Genomic DNA, 23,034 nt, shown 5'->3' on the forward strand with positions numbered 1-23,034 from the left:
TAAATCCTCTGTTTCCCACCTCACTAAAAACACAGAACAGTACAGCACAGGAACAGGCCCTTCGGCCCATGTCTGTGCTGACCATGATGCCATTCTAAGCCAATCCCATCTGCCTGCACACGGTCCATATCCCTCTATTCTCTACCTGTTCACGTGTCTGTGTAAATGCCTGTTCGATGCTGCTATTGTATCGGGTTTTACCACCTCCCCCCAAGCAGTGTGTTCCAGGCACCTACTACGGTCTGGGTAAAAGGCTTTCCTTGCACATCTCATTTCACTTCACCCCCCGCCCCAAACCATAAACCTACTCCCTCTAGTATTTGACATTTCCACCCTGGGAAAAAAAAAGACTCCAGTCGCCCACCCTATCCATGACCCTGATAAAGTTATCAGGGCTGCACACAATGCTCCAAATGTGGCCTCAGTAATGTTTTATACAGCTGTAATGTGACCTGCCACCTTGTATACTCAGTGCCCTGCCTGATGAAGGTAAACATGCTGTATTGCCCTCTTTACCACCTTACCCACGTGTGCTGCCCCTTTCAGGGAGCTGTGGGCTTGTACCCCAAGATCCCTCCGGATATCAATGCTCCTAAGGGTCCTGCCCTTTACTGTATACTTTCCCCTTGGATTTGACCTCCCAAAATGCATCACCTCACCCTTGTCAGGATTAAACTCCACCTGCCATTTCCCTGCCCAACTTTCAACTGATCTATATCCTTTGACAACCTTCCTCACCACCCATAACTCCATCAATTTTTCACGTCATCTGCAAACTTACTAATCAGACCTCCTACATATATACAAAGGTTCAAGGTTTGTGAGAAGATTTGTAGCTCGGGTGCTCGTTGTTGTGGTTCTGTTCGCCGAGCTGGAAATTTTTGTTGCAAAAAAATTTTTTGTTGCCGGAGGAAACACCACAGAAGCGCTTCACAGGAGGCTCCCAAGCACTGAGGATGTCACCTAAACAGGGGACGAAACGTTTGCAACACAAATTTCCAGCTCGGTGAACAGAACCACAACAATAAACAAAAAAGGTTCCAGCATTAATCATTGCAGAGCACCACTGGTCCCAGATCTCCAGTCAGAAAAACACCCCTCGACCCTCGGTCTTCTACGGCTAAGCCAATTTTGCATCTGTAAACATTTCCCTCCCAATTACAATCCACAGATTATAGCTGGCAATTCTAAATACAGGCAAGTAGATAAGCTGTCTAAGGAGGTGAAAGGGCAAGTTGACCCTTGATATCCACTGACACACAAAGCTCAGGTTTGTGTGTTTAAACCCGAATTCACACATGGGATTCACGTACACATTCAAAATGGTATTGCCCATTTCAACAGACTGTTTCCAAAAAGTCACATTTACTCAATCCTATCACCACTTATTCACAAAGTCCACATGACTATATCGCACGACCACAGCATAGAATTAAGGGAAGGGGCAGGAAGTTTAAGAGGGGACGCGAGGAAACCCCTTTCTCCCCCAGAGGGTGGTGAGGAATCTGGAACTCCCTGCCTGGTCAGGGTGGGAGAGGCAGAAACCCTCAGCACATTGAAGGAGGACTTTGATGGGTCACTTGCGATGTCCAAACATACAAGGCTATGGACCAAGTACCGGAGAATGGAATTAGAATAGCTAGAGGGTTGATTTGGACTAGCGTAGACTCGATGGGCCGAAAGGACTTTTCTGTGCTGTCGAGCCCAGTAACTGACATTTAAACTAAAGCTCATGATCATTTTATCCAATATTTCATGCTCGCATCTCCAACTGTCAATCCATATTTTGTAATTACCAGTAAACTTGCTTCGTCTCTTTTTGCCCTTCGATTGTATGTACACACACACACACACACACACACACACACACACAGTCTCTCTCTCTCTCTTTTTCAGGAGGCATATGGCGCACTTGCCTCTATTAGTCAACACATGGAACGCAAGAGCTGGGAGGTTAGGATAGGGCTGTAGATAACATTAGTTAGAGCAGAGCTGGAGGACTGTGTGCAGTTCTGGTCACTGCACTACAGGACGGATGGGATTGCACTGGAGAGGATGCAGAGGAGATTCACCAGTATGTTGCCTGGGCTGGAGAGATGCAGTGTGAAGAGAGAGACTGGATAGGCGGAGTTAGTTTTCCAGAGACAGGCAGAAATTCCATCCTGCTCCTGCAGCTACATTGAATCACCTTGCTTCGATCTGGGGCACAAACATGACATAACGGGGTCACACTAGCTTCCTCGTATCACATGACCACATAGGCAGGCGAAGGGGATGAGCACATAGAAATAAAGGAAGGCTTGCTTACAATCATATAGGGCTTTGGTGGTATCATATCTAGAATGTTGTGTGCAAATTTAGTCTTCATATTTCAAGATTACATTCAAATTGGAGGTGGCACAGCAAAAGTTCACTCAATCGATCCCATAAGGAGAGACGGAGTAAATTGGGTTGATATTCTCTGGAGTGGAGCAGAACGAGCAGGGATCTCATTGAGACAGGACTCGATTCTGAAAGGTTGGGACCAGGTCTGTACTGAAAAGGTTGCTGCCCTTTGACTGGGGTTATCTAGAACACAGGGATGGGAAGGAGGAAAGAGGTCTCAGGATGTTGGATATAAGGATATATCTCGGTTTAGTGCCGAGATCAGGAGACATGTGGGGGGGGGGGGGGGGGGAATTCCTCCACTGTTGAACACATTTAAAAAAAAGGGGTGGGGGTGAAAGATCAACCACAATTGTATCAAATGGAGGAGCAGATAGGCTGAATGGTTTCTTTAATGCTGCCAATACAGTGCCCTATCTTCAAGGTGAATGGAGAAAAGGTCGTTCATTTCTTCCACTGCTTGAAACAGTTTTTTCCTCTCTCTCTTATATCCAACATCTTTGGTTTACTTGGTGAACAGAAGTACTTTTTAAAAAAAAAATTATAAATGTCTCAGAGGTCTTATTTTGCTTAGCACTATTATCAGTAACAGTAAACTGGAAATTAGCTTCCAATCCCCGGCAATTACAGGGTGGCCAAGCAAGTTTCAGCCTACTCCTGCCTGTTTCTTCTATTCTTGTGAAGAAACAGCGAGTTGGACTGAATAATGGGCCAGGAGATGGAAGGAGCAATTCAGTTTCAATTCCTTTCCATATTAAATTTGTGCCCCCTGCCCGCTTGACTGATTGAGTTAGGGCAAGAGTGGGGAGAGAGAAAGAAGGGGCTCACTGCAACATTGAGATCAATTGTTGACTAGGCCTCAAAAGTGCAGAGACACCTCAGTTAGCTGGATCAACTGAACACGTTTGGAGGAGACAGAGAGGGAGAAATCAGAAATGTCGTGGGCAGTTTGGAAACAGGAGGAAAAAAGGTAAATAGAAAGAGGGCATTAGGAGACTAAATGCAAAGGTGGGAAAAAGGCTATAAACTTTGGAATGTACACAATATAACAACAGCGAGCATCGATTCACTTTGCAGAGTGATTGTCGGGACAGCCTTCCTGTGAGAGTATCCACTGGGGAGTGGAAAATCCCTCTCAAACCATCAGGAGACCACACCTCAGGCAGGGGGGGGGAATTCCAGAGCATGGGGCCCAGGCAAGCTGAAAGCACAGCCAGCAAATCACAAAATCGGGGATACTAGACAGGTTAGAACAAAACCCAGATAGAGATCGAAGAGTGAACTGAAAACAAGGCTTCAACTTTTTATTCAAAAAAAAGCTGAAGCCTCACTGGAGTGGGCACCAAAGTAGGTCAGCAAGTGCCCAAGCAGATGTAGTCAAGTGAATGCTCTGGTCACCCACCCTTTGCATGAGGTGCTCTCGGACTTACTCTCTGAAGAGTAACTTTTTGATTTTGTTGATTCAGTGTGGGCTTGTTGGGCCAAATGGCCTGTTTCTGCACTGTAGGGTTTCAATGATTAATGGGAACAAGACATTGTGAGGCCATCACCAAGGTTATGGCGAGAGCTAGCTGCTGGCAACAATCCAAATGTCAAAAACAAAAATAAAACAAATCCCATCATTTGAAAGGAACTTGTAACAAGGCTGCCCCCACCCCAACGTAAAATCAGTCTGCACTCCCTCAGTGCTTTAGCAAATGTATTGGGTTGCCCTGCTCAGCGCCTCCCAGTGTCTGGGATGAATGGGTTTAGGAAGGTGTGTGTGTGTGTGTGTGTGTATATAAATAAAAAAAAAATAGGGAAGCACAGCACCAAGACCCCTGGCCTCAGTAATGACATGCCATTCAGCCCATCGAGGCATCCAATACGTGGTGAAAGGGTCTAGGTAGGAGAAAGTGAGGTCTGCAGATGCTGGAGATCAGTGTCCAGAGGAGGTTGCTGGAAAAGCGCAGCAGGTCAGGCAGCATCCGAGGGAGCAGGAAAAACAGCGTTTCAGGCATCAGCCTTTCATCAGGTCTAGTGCCTGGCCACCAAGCCCAGCATTTTACAGGAAGGACTGTAAAGTTGGACACTATTTCGTTATGTTCTGCCTTTATCTTGTGTTTTGGTTCATGTGTGTGTTTTAAGATGGCGTCAAGAGTCCCAATACACGTCGCACATGTATTTTGTAACAAGGTACAATGAATATTAAATCAGTGATGGTCATGGCTGATCCAATCACCCTCAACTCCACTTTCCTGCCTTTTCCCCAGTAACCGTCGATCCCCTTCCCCCCATTTAAAAAGAAAAGAAAACCAATTGGTCTGGCATCTTCCGCTTCATTCCACCCCCCCCAGCATCGACACCCAATCCAATTTCTAACATTGGTTTGGCATCCACCGACTCAGTGATCACCAGTGTCAGACCTGCACAGACACGACAGGCCCTGCGCCCTTAAAAATCACACAAGGACTTAATGCTGCCACAACGCCGGTTTGAAGTGTTAAAACAATTCCGCCATCGCGGCAGGAAGGGACCATCCCTTTTCAATCCAGAGCCTATGGCGGCTCACCTGGTCATAAGACCCAAACTCCTCCAAAAACAAAAAGGCGACCTTTTAGGGCAAAAAAAAAAAGGGTCAGACCTCACGTCAGCGCGCCCACAAAAGCAACCGTTCCCAAAAACAAAAACATCCACTGGCGCCTCCCAGCAGCAGCTTCCAATCGCAGCCAATTCGAGTTAGACTGCGCTGCACCCCCGCCCCACCCACCCCACTGTGTGAATCCAAGTGGTCACTCGAAGAATGCAAGATCTTTCCAAAGTCGGCCCTGCAGACTCCTGCTGGAAACCAGAATCGCCGTGACAACGGATGCCGGTCCCAGATGACCACTGGACACCCCCAATGGAGGTGCCTTTTGAGATGTAAGTCACTGCTGTTCATTGGTGCACGGCAAGCTCCCCACAACCACCTGGATAATCTGCTTTCGCGACTGCAATTCGGGTGGAGGTGGGGGAAATTGGAGAGAAAAAAAGAAAGAAAAAGGCAGTCCGCGGGTCACGAATAAGTCCCCATTGCTGTTCGGAAATTTGTAAGCAAGTCAGAACACAGCATAGAGCAGCCGCTCCGAACAACAGGAAATGGGTCTGGGTGGAATGCTCTTCGGTGGGTCGATGTAGACCCAGTGGGCCGAATAGCCGCAAAAAAAAAAATGGATCACAACTGCTTTGGTTGGTACACGCATCAAACCGGGACGACAGAAGGGAATCACAGAAGTGTTCCTAAGAAAAATGTTCCAAGGCACTGCACAGAAAATGTAAATCATACAGAAACAGCCACAAAAGGAAAGGGAGTAAAATGGCACCTCTAAACTTGGCCAGTGAGGTAAAAGGTAGACGTAAAAAAACAGGAGATGTTAACAGAGGAAAATCCATGGCATCGTTCCTGGAGAGCGAAAGGGACAGCCACCAGTAAAAATGGTCGAAAAGGCAGGAGAGGTGATGGAGAAAAGGCAAGAGGGTTAGATAGCAACAGAAATGGGAAGGGGCAAAATTAGAAAAGGGGTTTGAAGACTGGGTGAGCATGGTGGGAGATGGGTGGTGTGGAGCCAATGTAGATCAGAAAACTGGGTGGGAGGGCTGGTGGTGTAGATGGTGGATGAGTGCGGTGGGATTAAGAGAACACAAGGCATGTCACTGCTGAAAATACACAGCACCCTGAACAGGAGAGGCAAACAGAGCAGTGGTATCAAAGCTGACTAAAGTTTGAGACAAGGGCTTGCATCCGAATTGTTCATCTCTTGGGGTGCATTTCCAACATTCATAAATCCTGCCCCCTCCAATTTCTTTGTGAAATATCAATCGATTCTTGACAATCCCAGTTGTGAAGACACAGAGCATGCTAATTTTTAATTCATTGCAAGCACTAAAGGTTTGGAGGGGTCAGAATAAGGGGAAGGAACAGAACTCCCGTTCCTCTTACTCAGTGGTAGATTTCCCGGCTACCGGAGGGTGGGGAGAGACAGAGCGCTGAAGATCCAAGAGGACTCATTCCAGAGCAATGTCCCATTATTCGCTTCAAAACAGACATGAAAACCAGCTCACACTGAGCACTTCCTGGCTGACACCTCAGAAGGAAAAAGGAAGGATAGCAACTTTCCAAAAAAAAACACCCCACCCAGCCCAGGACTCCAGACCCCAGAGCAAAGCCAGTGCCGAAGCTCATCTCAAGTTAATGTCGAAATCACCAGGGGATGATGATTATTCCAGGAATTTGACAGGAAGCATTCCCTTCTTGTTTGTGCAATCCTGGGGGTGGGGCGATGCAAGGGCAGCTGCCCAAGGCTGGGCACCATCTTGCCCAGAAACTCATTATTCACAAATCTGACTCACTAATGCTTTAAGCCCCCTTCCAGGAATCACTTACTCTCTCCTTCAGAATACCACCCCCCTCCCAAGAAATCTACAGGGGAGTGCGAGGTGTCAGCAGATAGATTTAGATATCCCCCAACATTTTCACAGCAACTCAGGCCAACAGGGCACAGGACATGGCATAGAAGGAGCTCACTGGTTGGTCCTGTTCCATTACATGACAGGCATGATTGGGTTAAAAAAAAAGAGTCGTAATCTCTCAGACGTTTGTCGTCTAACTCAGAAGAAAATTTTTAAAAAAGGTGTCAGAGATAGTGTTCCAGCTTTCTTCCTTGCCTGAGTCAGACTCTAAACCCTGGAGCTCAGCTGCAGAAAAAAAAACCATCACCATACAAGCGAGCTGCATCTAGGCACAGAACAGAGCGCTGCCAAAATAAAGGTGTCTCAGGGCAACTTCATTTGAAATAAAATAAAATGTACCAAAGTGTTTTATCTAAAAATCAGCCTGAATTCACTCCTAATACCAGGGCTGTCTAGTTTCAGTGCCAGCCTGAATCAAGAACTTGTAAGGCCATTGAAAAATAGGAACAGGTGGCAGCTAGTCAGCCTCTCGAGCCCACTCCGCCATTCGTTAAGATCATGGCTGATGTGGTTGTGGCCTTCACCCTACTTCTAGCCTAGAAGAAAGCGGTTATGGGTTTGGAAGGTGCTGTCTGAGGATCTTTGGTGAATTTCGGTAGTGCATCTTGTGGACAGTACATTTTGCTGCTACTGAGTGTCAGTGGGGGGAGGGAGTGGATGTGGTGCCAATCAAGGGGGCTGCTTGGTCGTGGATGGTGTCAATCTTCTTGTGTTATTGGAGCTGCCCCCATCCAGGCAAGTGGGGAGTATTCCATCACACTCTTAACACCTTGTAGATGGTGGGACAGGCTTTGGGAAGTCAGGAGGTGAGCAGGTTTCCTAACATCTGACCTGCTTTGTATGGCTGCTGTGATTAGATTACATTACAGTGTGGAAACAGGCCCTTCGGCCCAACAAGTCCCTCCGAAGCGCAACCCACCCATACCCCTACATTTACCCCTTACCTAACACTACAGGCAATTTAGCATGGCCAATTCACCTGACCTGCACATCTTTGGACTGTGGGAGGAAACCGGAGCACCCGGAGGAAACCCACGCAGACATGGGGAGAACGTGCAAACTCCACACAGTCAGTCGCCTGAGGCGGGAATTGAACCCGGGTCTCCGGCGCTGTGAGGCAGCAGTGCTAACCACTGTGCCACCGTGCCGCCCACTGTGCTTGTGGCAAGATGAGTTTCTGATCAACAGTATCCCCCAGGATGTTGATAGTGGGAGAATTCAGTGACAGTAACACCATTCGATATTGAGCAGCTATACTCTCCAACCCTCCTCTCAGTAAGGAAGGGGTCTCCCATCATTTTTAATACTGTGATCCCCTAGTTCTGGAACATCTCCTCAGCAGTTAGTCAAAACTTGGATGTTTCCATAAGATCACCCTCTTATTCCTCTGTCCCCACACTCACTGGAGTTCAATCTACTCAACCTTTCCTCAAGATAAACCCCTTCATCCCCAGAAGACCTGCTGTAACTTGCCTCCAGTGCAAGTGGAACCTTTCCCGAGTAAGGAGACCAAAACTACAGCCCGTACTCTAAACATAGTCTCACCAGGGCCCTGTACCGATGCACCAAGACTTGCCTCATCTTTGGTTTACAGAGGAACCTCGATTATCCGAAGGACACAGGTGGGAAGAATTTCATTCGAATGCCGGATAACAATTTAGCCAAGCATTGGGACATTGCGATCTTGCCGAGTAATGCATAATCAAATGCCAGATAACGGGCAGCACGGTGGCACAGTGGTTAGCACTGCTGCCTCACAGTGCCAGAGACCCGGGTTCAATTCCTGCCTCAGGCGACTGTGTGGAGTTTGCACGTTCTCCCGGTGTCTGTGGGGGTTTCCTCCGGGTGCTCCGGTTTCCTCCCACAGTCCAAAGATGTGCAGGTCAGGTGAATTGGCCATGCTCAATTGCCCGTAGTGTTAGGTAAAGGGTAAACGTAGGGATATGGGTGGGTTGCGCTTTGGCGGGTCAGTGTGGACTTGTTGGGCCGAAGGGACTGTTTCCACACTGTAATGTAATCTAATAATCAGAGGCTCCTCTTTTATTTGCCAAACTCAGTCTCAATTATATGAAGGTTAAAAAGAAGTCAGAGGTACTTCCAGATTTTCCCCTGGTTTTCAGTGGGTGGCGGAGAGGTAGTGTCACTGCATTAGTTACCCAGAGGCTTAGGCAAATGCTCAGAGGACAGTGGATCAACTCCTATCATGACAGCTGGTGGAATTTAAATTCGGTTAATAAATCTAAAAACTGGTGAAAATAAAGTCACATTGGAAAAACCTACGTGGGCTGACGAATGTCCTTTGGGCAACATTTAGTAATAGGGAAGGAAATCTGTCGCTCTTACCTGGTCTAAAGTTAAAAATCACAACACCAGGTTATAGTCCAACAGGTTTATTTGGAAACACTAGCTTTCGGAGCGCTGCTCCTTCATCAGGTGGCTGTGGAGAATACGATTGTAAGACAATTCTTACAGAATTCTGGTTTAGACCACATAGGACTGCAAAGCCACAGCAACATGATAGAGTCTGAATTGCCCCCCTGAAATGGGGGAACAAGACACTTCGTACAAGGGGCAATTAAGGATGGGCAGTAGGGGGAAATCACAGTATTAAAAATGGGCAAATGGACAGCGATGCCCCACCTGAAAGAAATAGAGAAACGTAAAAGATCTGTAGCAAAAACAGGTGTACACCCATTGCCCATCTTGAATGAAACACTTCAATGCTTCTCTCCTGCCCCACAAACTGGTAGGTACCTACAATACAGGCCAGTCCAGATCTAATTGAATGGTGGGAATTGGTTTGAGGGGCTGAACGGCTTCCTCCGCGTCAATGCACAACAGGTTTGAGATTATCTGCAGCAACACGTGAAAACAGACACTGACACAGCACAATAAAAGCCACACACACAGTGATCAGATGAAGCCTTACTTTACCTCATCTTGACCAAAACAAAAGCTAAATCCCCTTCAGAAATATTTCCTCGCAGAGCAGGCTAGAGAAGGCAAAGAGTTGCTGAAGGCACTGTCGAGTTCCTCCTGAAAAGGGTTGGGCGCCAAAGGACGATTACAGCGACAGCTGAGAACAGCCTAGTAAGCAGTCGCCATGACAACCGTGTTGGCTCCATGCAGTCAAGAGAGAAACAGCTGACATCCTGCTGCAGGGCCGGGGAAGAGATTGATTCAGAGTTCGTCGAGAAGCGACAGCACACACATCAAGGCTCCTCTGTCTCTCCCTTCAACCTCTTCACCCCCACAATGGGTAACGCCAGTGCTCCAAACCATATTCGATCTTGACAGTGAGGGCATGACGGGCAAACTGCCGCCTATTTCTATGCCAACAGCCAAAGCTTGCCAGCTCCCTGGAGGAGATTTCACCTCATGGGTTGGAGGCCCTCTAATATAACTCTGCTACTTTCAAAAGACAAGTGAGTGAGTGAGTGAATCAAAAGACTGGTGAGCCTGACATGGATGGTGGGGAAAACGCTAGCATCCATTCTAAAAGACTTAACAGCAGAGGCTGAGGGAGGGTGTAGAGATGCTCCATTGTGATTTGGACTGAGTGAGTGAGGGGTACGTACCTGGCAGATGTAGTAATATGGATAAGTGAGGTTATCCACTTTGGGAGCAGAAATGTGAAGGTGGATTATTCTCCGAATGGCGATAGGTTGGGAAAGTGGGAGATCCAGTGAGATCTGGGTGCCCTTGTACACCAGTTACTGTAAGTAAGCCTGCAGGAGGCGAAGGAGATAAATGGGATGTTGGGCCTTCATAGCGAGAGGGTTCGAGTACAGGAGCAGGGCTGTCTTGCTGCAGTTGTACAGGTTAAGACTATATGCAGTGCAGTTTGAGATTCCCCCACTCCTACCTATAAAATTCTAACAGGACCAGACAGGGTAAACACAGGAAGGATGTTCCCAATGGTGGTGGTGGGGGGGGGAGTCCAGAACCAGGGGGTCACAATCTAAACAGGGTAAACCATTTAGGACTGAGATGAGGAAAAAAAAAACATCTTCACGCAGAGAAGAGAGTTTCTACAGTGCGGCAAGCAGACATTTGGCCCATCAAGGCTAAAACACAAATATGTTTTCAAGGAGTCAGATTAGTTCTTAGGGCTAAAAGAGATAGGGGGAGAAAGTGGGAGCAGGAGACTGAATTGACTGATCAGCCATGATTAATAGGGGAGCAGGCTCGAAAGACTGAATGGCCTACTATTTTCAAATGTCCATGACATCTCTTTCCCATCCCTATCCTATCCTCAGTTGCCTCCATTTTGGAGACACAGCCAACTGGGGGAAAGTAAAAAAAAAAAGTAATCTAAAATTTTCTTGCTGATTTTTTTCTTTTACGACCATGAAATTAAAAACAAAAACAAACCTATTAATGCCATGATTAACTTCATCCTGGATTCCTCCAAAAGTCATTAATCCCTGGATACCTTTGTGCCCAGTATGCAGGTAATAAAGAGAGAGATGGAGAAACTCCCTCCCTATGGCCCAGGGAATCAGTAAGTATTCACAGCAGCAGGACAGACAATTTCGCCCGACTAGGTCATACCATCCATCCTTACCTCACTAATGTTGGCCTAGTTTCTTTCTGCCTCATGTTCATCCAGCTCCCTCTTAAATAGACCCATAACTATTTACCTCAGTCACTTCCCCGTAGTAGCCATGTGCAAAGTCTGAACATTTGCAGGTAAAGAATTTTATCCTCAATTGGTTCGGACTACTTTCCCCATCCAAGACAAGACAGGATGAAGAATGCGGCTTGTTTTCCGCAGTTTGACCCCTAACCTCCCACAACACAAAAGTACATGGTGTTAATCTGAAACCAGAAGCCTTATGTTTGATCAAGCTAAGAACATCTCACACTCTCACTGTCTGCTATTGGCACGTGTTGGAAGGATTTGCCTGTTGACCCTCAACATGTTTGGTCACGTTGGGAATAATACTTTGCTTGACTATAAAGTCCTGGTGTGGGACTTGAAGCCAGAGCACACGCAGGGGTAGGGGATGGACAGAGACACAATCTGTCACGTGAGAGAGGACCACTATCTTCCAAATTCCCTGACAGATTCATTACTAGCCACTGTATATGGGTGGCCCCAACTTTGGGCCCCATTCCACAAGTGGAAACCAGTTTACTTTCTACATCGCCTTGACTGAAGACACACAATTTAAAAAAAACATGACCTCTTTTGGCAACTCAAGGTTCTTCCAACAGCACCTTCCTGGTCCCCTCAACAAGGACCAGGAGCAACAGATGCACAGGAACACCAACCCCTGCAAGTTCCCCTCAGAGCTCCTCATCATCCAGACTTGGAAATATGTCACCGTTCCTTCAGTCTTGGCTGGGCCAAAATCCTAGAATTCCCTTCCCTAAGGGCATTTAACCTACAGCACATTGACTGCAAGAAGGCAGCTCACCACCTTCTCAAGGGGCAACTAGGGATAGGCAATAAATGCTGGGCCCAGTCATTGATGTTTACTCTGCAAAACAGCAGAGATTTGGATTGGGAATGGATACTGACCCTATTCACTTTGCCTTTCAGAGTGCAGAAGACCAAAGTTATTCAACACCCACCATTAAGCCACAACAGCAAAATTAAAAGAATCTAAAAAGCAGCCGCATCCATGCAACGCAGACAAGATCTTTTAAGCAGCCAACAGTTTTCTTTACAGACTCCAAATACAAGCCCCACTACCCCTGAGAAGGGTAAATGGTTTGATTTCTCTCTCTTCCCCCCCCCGCACAAGTTAAACACTCACTGTACAGGAATGCTGACACCAGGCAGACTATACCCTGTACAGAGCTCTGGCGTGAGCCAAGCAGCAAACAGCTTGGCTACAGGGTTTTAAATGGAATGGCGCGACACAGCCAATAAACTTCTCAAAAGAAGGTGGTCAGGCTCTCCAGTCACAGGTCAGGATTATGCTCCTGCCCAAGATCCCCATGACAAAAAACAAGACCATTACACAAATGGTCAAGATAGGAAATGCAAAAGGTCAGCAAGTAGCTTATCAAAACCAGAGACCTTCAACAAACCCAAATGAATCAGGCCTCAAAAAGAGACATGGCCTAACTGAACCACCCTTCCCACCTCCAGGCCAAAGGTCAAACGTCTTCTGACTAAAAAAGGCAAACATCTCCTCAGGGCACAGGTCAGCTAACGTGTGTAAGTGTAACACCTTTCATAATCACCAAACAACCCAAAGAGCATTTAACTAAATTTGATTGAGAGACACAGACACTTTCAAAACCAGACTGAGTTCAGCAACTAATGAAGGTCAGCCATAGCAGGACGATAGGTAAATGGGATCTCAAGAAGGTTGGGGCACAGAGTTTGCGATAACACCCCATTTGATTGGGGGGGGGTGGGGTGGGTGAAGAAAAGTAGCCAGTAGTATTTTTCCTCACTGTTCAAGTGCCCCCAGATTAGGACGTAATGCTGTTGGTGGTACCCGCAAATGGATGTGGGTCTGGCAAACATTTAAAAACCACAGTACCAACACAGATAATTCCTACAAGAGCCAGTGCATTAAAAAGAGGGAATAAAACCAGACCAAACAAAAGCATTCTCTGCTTTAAAGAAAAAGGTCAAGATAGATTAATTCTTGTTACGTGGGGAAGGGGGTGAAAAAAGGTGGGAATGTGGATTTGAGGTCACGGTCCCGATCACATTCAATGGCGTAGTAGGCTCGACGGGCTGAACGACCTTCACCATTGCCACAATGTCCATCAAATGGCACTGGAAGCGTTCGATCAGATTGGGTTCATTTCTGGCCCAACTTGTTCTCCTTCTGAACGCACTGGGTCTTGCCATGAATGCTACCGCTCTCGGATGTTATATGTTGCTGTGTTCAATCAGGGGATAGCAAATAGTTTTTGAAATGTCATTCACAGGATGAGGGCATCACTGGCTGGGCTAGCATTTATTGAGCAATGAGGGATGGGCAGAGGGTGGTTAGGAGTCAACCAGATTACTGTGGGTCTGGGAGTTATATGTATGCCTGACTAGGTAAGGATGACAATTTCCTTCCCTGAAGGACACTAGTGAATCCAGATGGATTTTTCCCAACAATTGACAATGGATTCAAGGTTATTGAGTTAGAGAGATGTACAGCGTGGAAACAGACCCTTTGGTCCAACTCGTCTATGCTGACCAGATATCCCAACCCAATCTAGTCCCACCTGCCAGCACCCGGCCCATATCCCTCCAAACCCTTCCTACTCATATACCCATCCAAATGCCTCTTAAATGCTGTAATTGTACCAGCCTCCACCACTTCCTCTGGCAGCTCATTCCATACACACACACTGCCCTCTGCATGAGAAAGTTGCCCTTTAGGTCTCTTTTATATCTTTCCCCTCTCGCCCTAAACCTATGCCCTCTAGTTCTGGACTCTCCCACCCCAGGGAAAAGACCTTGTCTATTTATCCTATGATTTTATAAACCTCTAAAAAGGTCAACCCTCAGCCTCTGATGCTCCAGCCCCAGCCTATTCAACTCTTCCTATAGCTCAAATCCTCCAACCCTGGCAACACCCTTGCAAATCTTTCTGAACCCTTTCAAGTTTCATAACATCTTTCCGATAGGAAGGAGACCAGAATTGCACGCAATATTCCAACAGTGTCCTAACCAATGTCGTGTACAGCAACAACATGACCTCCCAACTCCTGTACTCCATACTCTGACCAATAATGGAAAGCATACCAAACGCCTTCTTCACTATCCTATCTACCTGCGACTCCACTGACAAGGAGCTATGAACCTGCACTCCAAGGTCTCTTTGTTCAGCAACACTCCCTAGGACCTTACCATTAAGGGTATAAGTCCTGCTAAGATTTGCTTTCCCAAAATGCAGTACCTCGCCTTTATCTAAATTAAATGCCATCTGCCACTTCTCAGCCCATTGACCCATCTGGTCAAGATCCCATTGTAATCAGAGGTAACCCTCTTCTTCGCTGTCTAATTTTGGTGTCATCTGCAAACTTACTAACTACCTCTTATGCTCACATCCAAATCATTGATCATTGGATTCTTAATTCCAGATTTTTTAAAAAAATTGAATTCAAATTTCATCAGCTATCAGGATTAAAACCTAGATCTACCTTGTCTTCCCAAAATGGGAAGCAAAAGTGGAAAGCTAGCTTGAAATTGGGGGCATTTACAAACTGCAGGGATTCTTGCAGCTTTGCAAGCGCAGCAATTCCTAACCAAGTCCACAACGTGGGAGAAAAAGTTTCAATTTTTCCAACATGTGGGATCAACACAGTTTAAAGTAAAAGAAAGCCTTCCCCTTGCAGCGATTCCAGTGCAGTACTGAGGGAGCACCTCACGGTCAACTCATTGCCTTTTTGCCAACATTATCCTTTCAAGTTAACATCACTTCGTTTATTTGCTCAGTCAGCTTAAATGGTGTGTTTAAAGCGATTTTTCTTTGACACTGCACGGTGTCTGTATAGTTAGGAGCCACATATCTGTAATGTGTGGCTTTTGTAAATGCATTGAAAATGGCAGAAAACAGCAGTGAGCCAAATATCAGACATCCATCTATCGCCTGCCCTTTAGTGTATCGCACAGATAAAACAATGCCAATTGAAGGAATACACAGATGGTGTTCCAATTTGCTTCGTTCAATTGAGCCTTACTCTCCTACATGCACATACAATCCACACTCCCCCCTCCAACTCTATTTTGATTTAATCCTTGCCCTCCCCTTCACTTTTTTTGACCATGCAGCAGTGCCCTTCTCAAAAGGGCACTGCTGGTCACTGGCCACTCAGGTGTTTCTTTTCTTCCTGATGGTAAAATATAAAGAGATTTACACACTTGTCATTCTTTGCGCATGCAGGTATAGGACGCAGTACACACACACACACACACACACACACACACACCACATGGGTGCTGGGGAAAAATAAGTACAATCCACACCTCTGCCCACACCAAAATCCTTCCAATCTGCAACAGCTTTCTCGAACAACAAACAAAAACCGTGAGGGAGAAGGGGAGATGCACAAGCCAGCATACATCACCCTCCTCGAGGGGGAATTATGGGAGCACAAGATCCCAAAACCCAAGGGAAATGGAAATCAGACTCAAGATCACAAGCTGTGACAATTAGAAAATTATTTGCTGCAAGAGATCTGCAGACTATAGACCACAAAACACTTTTCTTAAACAAAAAAAGTAATAGAATGCCGTACAGCAATAAAAATTGGGAAGAAAATTAGGCGTCAATCCTACTTTGCCATTTGATAACACACTTGGCTGATCCAATTGCAGTGTCAACTTGCCTTTCTATCCACTAAACTCTAATTTCACTCCCTTGCCTGTCAAACATCTAAGAATCAGCCTCAAAAATAAATCACTCAACAGCCCAGACGCCACGGTCCTCTGGAAAGTTCCACAGACTGTAGCAAGTCTCAGACAAACTTCTCACTAAAATGTAAGCAGGGCTGTTAGTTTACAAATTGTATTCAGAGGACACAGGTGATTAAGAAGAAAGAGGAGTGTGCCAACATTAATTCAAGCAAAACACAAATTTCAGTCGCACAGATTTGTATTTGTACACCTACACAGAGAGTAACTGCAAACAAAAACCCCTACGTCTTATCATCACAAAGGGGACCAAGGGGTACAGGGAGAGCAGAGGGGAGGATTATCAGATCAGCCACGATCTCATTGAATGGCAGAACAAACTCAAATGGGCTACTTCTGCTCCTATGTCTTATGGTCTCCCTTGGACTTGGAAGCCAAAACAATTCTCAACAATCGCACTTTTGGAAGAGAGAGTTATTCTACCTCCTGTAATAAAGATGCCATGACACTAGTCCAAAAATAAAAGAGCAAAGATCTTTGATGTCTTAATATTTGCAATTAACTTTGAAATTGCTGTGCCAGGGAGCAGGTGGGGACAAACTTCTGCTCTTTACTGACAAATGGAGTAAAACTTTGAACAGGCAAGCACTCATGAGCAGCTTGGTCTGTTCCACATAAAACATGATAAACAGATTCACACGGTGGTGTGAAAACCTGCAGAGTGAAATTCCCATTCAGTGGTAGGACTGTCTCATATGGCAAAACAAAAATGGAAGTTTAGATTTCAGGGCAAACAAAAGCATAAAGTGCTGAAGAAACTCAGTGGGTCTGGCAGCATCTGGGGAGTTAACATGGAGTCCAGAGGGACTCATCTTCAGGACTGGAAGGACACAGTGGTATGGAGGTGCCGGTGTTAGACTGGGTGGGTGGACAAAGTCAGACATCACAACTCCAGGTTAAAGTCCAACTGGTTTATTCCATACATGTACCACCCTCTGCGTGAAAGCGTTGCCCCTTAGGTCTCTTATATCTTTCCCCTCTCACCCTAAACCTATGCCCTCTAGTTCTGGACTCCCCCACCCCAGGGAAAAGACTTTGCCTATTTACCCTATCCATGCCCCTCAATTCTGTATACCTCTATAAAAGGTCACCCCTCAGCCTCCGACGCGCTAGGGAAAAAAAGCCCCTGCCTGTTCAGCCTCTCCCTGTAGCTCAAATCCTCCAACCCCGGCAACATCCTTGTAAATCTTTTCTGAACCCTTTCAGGTTTCACAACATCCTTCAGATAGGAGGGAGACAAGAATTGCACGCAATATTCCAATAGTGGCCTAACCAATATCCTGTACAGCCGCAAAATGACCTCCCAACTCCTGTACTCAATATTCTGACCAATAAAGGAAAGCATACCAAACACCTTCACTATCCTACCTGCGACACCACGTTCAAGGAGCTATGAACCTGCACTCCAAGGGTCTCTTTGTTCAGCAACACTCCCCAGGACCTTACCATTAAGTGTATAAGTCCTGCTAAGATTTGCTTTCCCAAAATGCAGCACCTCACATTTATCTAAATTAAACTCCATCTGCCACTTCTCAGCCCATTGGCCCATCTGGTCACGATCCTGTTGTAATCTGAGGTAACCCTCTTCACTGTCCACTACACCTCCAATTTTGGGGTCATCTGCAAACTTACTAAGTATGCTCACATCCAAATCATTTACACAAAATGACAAAAAGTAGACGACCCAGCACCGATCCTTGTGCCACTCCACTGGTCACAGACCTCCAGTCTGAAAAACAACCCTCCACCACCACCCACTGTCTTCTACCTTTGAGCCAGTTCTGTATCCAAATGGCTAGTTCTCCCTATATTCCATGAGATCTAACCTTGCTAACCAGTCTCCCATGGGGAACCTTGTCGAACGCCTTACTGAAGTCCATATAGATCACGTCCACTGCTCTGCCCTCATCAATCCTCTTTGTTACTTCTTCAAAAAAAAAGAAAAACTCAATCAAGTTTGTGAGACATGATTTCCCACGCACAAAGCCATGTTGACTATCCCTAATCAGTCCTTGCCTTTCCAAATACATGTACATCCTGTCCCTCAGGTTTCCCTCCAACAACTTGCCCACCATCGAGGTCAGGCTCACCGGTCTATAGTTCCCTGGCTTGTCCTTACCACCCTTCTTAAATACTGGCACCACGGTTGCCAACCTCCAGTCTTCCGCCACCTCACCTGTGACTACCGATGATACAAATATCTCAGCAAGAGGCCCAGCAATCACTTCTCTAGCTTCCCATAGAGTTCTAGGGTACACCTGATCAGGTCCTGGGGATTTATCCACCTTTACCAGTTTCAAAACATCCAACACTTCTTTCTCTGTAATATGGACATTTTGCAAGATGTCACCATCTATTTCGCTACTTTCTATATCTTTCATGTCCTTTTCCACAGTAAATACTGATGCAAAATACTCATTTAGTATCTCCCCTATTTTCTGCAGCTCCCCACAAAGGCCGCCTTGCTGATCTTTGAGGGGCCCTATTCACTCCCTAGTTACCCTTTTGTCCTCAATGTATTTGTAAAAGCCCTTTGGATTCTCCTTAACTCTATTTGCCAAAACTATCTCATGTCCATGTTTTGCCCTCCTGATTTCCCTCTTAAGTATACTCCTACTGCCTTTAGACTCTAAGGATTCACTCGATCTATCCTGTCTATACCTCACATATGCTTCCTTCTTTTTCTTAACCAAACCCTCAATTTCTGTCATCATCCAGCATTCCCTACACCTACCAGCCTTCCCTTTCACCCTAACAGGAAGATACTGTCTCTGGACTCTTGTTAGCTTATTTCTGAAGGCTTCCCATTTTACAGCCGTCCCTTTACCTGCGAACATCTGCCCCCAGTCAGCTTTTGAAAGTTCTTGCCTAATACCGTCAAAATTGGCCTTTCTCCAATTTAGAACTTCAACTTTTAGATCTGGTCTATCCTTTTCCATCCCTATTTTAAATCTAATAGGATTATGGTCGCTGGCCCCAAAGTGCTCCCCCACTGACACCTCAGTCACCTGCCCTGCCTTATTTCCCAAGAGTAGGTCAAGTTTTGCACCTTCTCTAGTAGGTACATCCACATACTGAATCAGAAAGTTTGTGTACACACTGAAAAAAATTCTTCTCCATCTAAACCTTTAACACTATGGCAGTCCCAGTCTATGTTTGGAAAGTTAAAATCCCCTGCCATAACCACCCTATTATTCTTACAGATAGCTGAGATCTCCTTACAAGTTTGTTTCTCAATTTCCCTCTAACTATTGGGGGGGGGGGGGGGGGTCTATAATACAATCCCAATAAGATGATCATCCCTTTCTTATTTCTCAGTTCCACCCAAATAACTTCCCTGGATATATATTTCCAGGAATATCCTCCCTCAGCACAGCTGTAATGCTATCCCTTATCAAAAATGCCACTCCCCCTCCTCTCTTGCCTCCCTTTCTATCCTTCCTGTAGGATTTGTATCCTGGAACATTAAGCTGCCAGTCCTGCCCATCCCTGAGCCATGTCTCTGCAATTGCTATGATATCCCAGTCCCATGTTCCTAACCATGCCCTGAGTTCATCTGCCTTCCCTGTTAGGCCCCTTGCATGGAAATAAATGCAGTTTAATTTATTAGTCCTATCTTGTCCCTGCCCGTTTGACTCTCTTCTGTTCTCAACTGTACCAGTCTCTGATTGATCTCGATCTCTTTCCTCACTATCTCCCTGGGTCCCACCCCCCCCACCTTACTAGTTTAAATCCTCCCGAGCAGTTCTAGCAAGTTTCCCTGCCAGTATATTAGCCCCCTTTCAATTTAGGTGCAATCCGTCCTTGTACAGGTCACTTCTACCCCAAAAGAGATTCCAATGATCCAAAAATGTGAATCCTTCTCCCATACACCAGCTCCTCAGCCATGCATTCATCTGCTCTATCCTCCTATTCCTGCCCTCACTACTTCGTAGCACTGGGAGCAATCCAGATATTACTACCCTTGAGGATCTCCTTTTTAAATTCCTGCCTAACTCTCTATAATCCCCTTTCAGAGTCTCAACCTTTCCCTTCCTATGTCATTGGTTCCAATGTGAACAATGACCTCCTGTTGGCCCCTCTCCCCCGTGAGAACATTCTGCACCCTCTCTGAGACATCCTTGATCCTGGCACCAGGGAAACAACACACCATTCTGCTTTTTCTCTGCCGGCCACAGAAACATCTGTCTGTACCTTGGACTACAGAATCCCCTAACACAATTGATCTCTTGGAACCCAATCTTGGATGTTTCAATAAAAGGTCACCTCTCATTCTTCTAAACCCCAAGGAGTCCAGGCCCAACCTCCTCAACCTCTCCTCATGGGACAGTCCCTCCATACCCGGGATCAGCTGAGTGGACCTTCTCTGGGCTGCCTCCAATGTCAATCTGTCTTTCCTCAGATAAAGGGACCCAAACCTGTTCACAGTATTCCAGCTGTGGTCTGACCAGTGCCTTGTATAGTTTTAGCAAAATCCTCCCCATTTCTATACTCCATTCCCTTTGGAATAAAGGCCAACATTTCATTTGCCTTCTCTAATGACCTCTGATTCACAGACAAGGATTCCCAAATTCGTGTTCTGTAGCTTTCTGCAGTCTTGCTCCATTAAAATAATATTCAGCTCCTCTACTCTTCCTACCAAAGTAAATAACCTCACATTTTCCCACGTTTTATTTCTACTGCCATTCAATTTATCTATATCCCTCTGCAGCTAAAGGGGAGTCATTCTCACCTCTCATCTTCCCTCTTTAGCCCAACTAAAATTTCAGATTCCAGTTTACAAATAAAATCTTTGTATTTTTTTTTTTAAAAACACAGGACAGTGGTTCACGTGTGGAATGAACTTCCTGAGGAAGTGGTGGATGTGGATACAGTTACAATGTTTAAAAGACATTTGGATAAGTACATGAATAGGAAAGGTTTGGAGGGCAGGCATGTGGGGCTAGGTTAGTTTGGGATTATGGGCAGCATGGACTAGTTGGGCCGAAGGGTCTGTTTCCGTGCTGCATGACCAACTCCATCTACAAAATAGAAGGCGGGGGGGGTTGGAGTTCAGAATACTGTCTGGTCTAAGTTGGCACAACAGTGATGAGGGATCTCCTTCGTTGAATTCTGCGTTTGCTGTAATATCATGGGCACTAGAATGGGTGTGGTAAACACTAACTGATCTTTGTATCATGCTGATTTGCCTTCAGGGCACTGCAGTGAGCAGCTGGGAAGAGAAGAAGAAAAAAAAAAATCAATACTGCATTCGAAACAGAGAAAAAAAAAGGTTTGTTCCCAGTTTGAATACTTTCATTTCTCAGTTATGTACAAAACAGAAGTTGGCATGGAAGTAAATCAGCAAGCCACAATTAGTCTAATTTTGTTATTCTTACATGGGGTTTGGCTGAGGCAATGCCAGAATTTATTGCCTGTCCCTAAACACCCAAGACCACGTCTTGCTCACTCATTTCAGAGGGCAGTTAAGAATCAACCATATTGCTGCGGGTCTGGAGTCACATACAACACTGGCTGGATACAAATAGCAGACCTTGGTGAACCAGATGGGATTTTACACTAGTCTGATAGGAACGGTGACCATTCGACAGAGGACTAGTTTATTATTCCAGGTTTTAATAGTCCAGCTGCTGTCGTGGGATTTGAACCCAGATCCTGAACCTGGGCCTGTAGATTAGTAGCCCAGTCGCAATACCACTGCGCTGCCATCTCCTACTGATGAAGGAGAATATAGATACATTTAAAATGGGAAGCTAAAAGGCCACAAGAGGGAAAAGGAAGAGAAGGACACGTTGGTGCATTTGACTAGATCCCTTACAGTGTGGAAACAGGCCCTTCGGCCCAACAAGTCCACACCAACCCTCCGAAGAGTAACCCACCCAAACCCAATTCCCACCTGACTAATGCACCTAACCCTATGGGCAATTCAGCATGGCCAATTTACCTAACTTGCACATCTTTGGACTGTGGGAGGAAACCAGAGCACCCGGAGGAAACCCACGCAGACACGGGGAGAATATGCAAACTCTACACAGACAGTCACCCGAGGCTGGAATCGAACCCAGGTCCCTGGCGCTGTGAGGCAACAGTGCGAACCACTGAGCCACCATGCCATGATGAAGGCACCTGGAAAACGGCCCAGGAAGAGCTCAAATGCTAGTTTAGACTAGTTGGGCTGAAGGGCCTACATCCCACCGCGGTTGGTGTTGGGCGAGTAACCGGCCTGCAAATAGAATTTCCAAGCCTTACTTTGAAGTGTCTACTTTTTAAAATGACAGTAAAAAGAAAGCCAACTAGGGTAATGTACAAGATGTTAATGATAACCTTGTGAAAAGTTTAGCTGTTTCCAGGTCCCCTCTGCCATAGCAACCACTACTGCCAGTGAGCCACCTGCTGAAAGTGTGGGAGATGCCAGAGTTTCCTCCTCTAATATTAGGTGTGTAATGTGCTCACCCTCCCTTCCCATACTGCTGCAGTTGGTGCCAACTACTGCCAGAGAACATGGCACTCACTGGTTGCTAGTAGCTACCTCAGCAGCACAGCCATTCTTCATGATTTGCACATTGAAAAAACTAAACAGTTGCCAATATGCTGTCAGTCAGTCATCGGATGTGGGTATTATGAGCAAGGCGAGCACTTAGAACAGAGACCTTAGCTGAATCCCCCATTTATCAACACCCTGGGGGTTACCACTGACCAGAAACTCAACTCATCCGGTTGGCTACAAAAGGAATCCTGCAGCAAGTAACTCCCCAGAGCCTGTCCCACCATCGACAAGG

The 23,034-nt window shown here is 46.1% G+C and overlaps 1 protein-coding gene and 1 long non-coding RNA gene across 2 annotated transcripts in view; one reads left to right on the plus strand and one right to left on the minus strand.

Annotated features, from left to right (window-relative positions):
• Positions 1 to 23,034, minus strand: part of LOC122543396 (activin receptor type-1B-like) — a 56,758-nt gene that overhangs the window by 17,347 nt on the left and 16,377 nt on the right. The window lies entirely within an intron of this gene.
• Positions 5,195 to 21,512, plus strand: LOC122543397 (uncharacterized). The gene is made up of 3 exons (XR_015755769.1): positions 5,195 to 5,286; positions 12,422 to 12,585; positions 21,451 to 21,512. It is a non-coding gene; the product is annotated as an uncharacterized LOC122543397 (long non-coding RNA).

The sequence above is a fragment of the Chiloscyllium plagiosum genome, unplaced genomic scaffold (genome assembly GCF_037043375.1).
Source record: "Chiloscyllium plagiosum isolate Xiang-an unplaced genomic scaffold, Cpla_swu_hap1 HiC_scaffold_53X, whole genome shotgun sequence".
Classification (NCBI taxonomy): Eukaryota; Metazoa; Chordata; class Chondrichthyes; order Orectolobiformes; family Hemiscylliidae; genus Chiloscyllium; species Chiloscyllium plagiosum.